Source organism: Helianthus annuus, chromosome 6 (assembly GCF_002127325.2).
Source record: "Helianthus annuus cultivar XRQ/B chromosome 6, HanXRQr2.0-SUNRISE, whole genome shotgun sequence".
NCBI classification, from domain to species: domain Eukaryota; kingdom Viridiplantae; phylum Streptophyta; class Magnoliopsida; order Asterales; family Asteraceae; genus Helianthus; species Helianthus annuus.
The window spans coordinates 22,846,877-22,848,181 of record NC_035438.2 but is presented as its reverse complement, the minus strand read 5'-3'; positions in this window follow the sequence as shown (position 1 = coordinate 22,848,181).

The following is a 1,305-nucleotide window of genomic DNA, read 5'->3' as shown; positions in this document are numbered from 1 at the left end:
TCTAGTTAATTTAGATAAACCTTCGAATAGCACATTTTCCACAAACTCCCTGTGTTCGATACCCACTTACCACTATCTACATAGTTGTTATTGGGATTAAATTTGCGTGACCACGACATCACGTCAGAGCTAACCCCGTTGCCAAAGCCCCTTACCGACTCGCACCATCCGAAATGCGGGAACTCTCGAACCAACTCCAGGAATTACTCGAAAAAGGCTTTATTCACCCAAGCACCTCTCCTTGGGGCGCGCCAGTCCTCTTCGTCAAAAAGAAGGATGGATCGTTCCGGATGTGCATCGATTATCGGGAGTTGAATAAGCTAACCATCAAGAACCGATACCCCTTGCCCCGAATCGACGATTTGTTTGATCAGCTACAAGGTGCATCATGTTTCTCGAAGATCGACTTACGCTCAGGCTACCATCAATTGCGGATTCAAGAGCAAGACATCCCCAACACCGCTTTTCGAACCCGTTATGGCCATTACGAATTTGTTGTTATGCCCTTTGGTCTAACCAACGCACCCGCGGTCTTTATGGACCTGATGACTCGCATGTGTAAGCCTTACCTTGACCGTTTCGTCATCGTGTTCATCGACGATGTCTTGATTTATTCCAAAATGGAAGCCGAACACGCGCAACATCAACGTTTGGTTCTCGAGTTACTTCAGGGGAACCAACTCTATACCAAGTTCTCCAAGTGCGAATTCTGGTTGGAGGAGGTTCAGTTCCTGGGTCACATTGTGAATAGCCAGGGTATCCATGTCGATCCCGCGAAGATTGAAGCCGTCAAAAGCTGGATTACGCCTAAGAACCCGTCTGAAGTTCGTTCTTTTTCTCGGACTCGCAGGCTACTATCGACGATTCATTGAAGGATTATCCAAGATCGCTGTGCCACTTACCGCTCTTACGCATAAGGACAACCCTTTTGTGTGGAGAAACGCACAAAAGACTGCCTTCCAAACCCTCAAGCATATGCTGTGCAACGCTCCGATTCTTACGCTGCCCGACGGAAGCGACAACTTCATTGTCTACTGTGATGCTTCTAACCTTGGTCTCGGCTGTGTCCTCATGCAGCGAGACAAGGTTATAGCCTACGCATCTCGTCAGCTCAAGATCCACGAGAAGAACTATACAACCCATGACCTCGAGCTAGGCGCGGTTGTCTTTGCATTAAAAATTTGGCGACACTACCTGTATGGCACTAGGTGCACGATCTACAATGACCACAGGAGTTTACAAGACATCTTTAATCAGAGAGAGCTTAATATGCGTCAACACCGATGGGTAGAACTTCTCAACGAT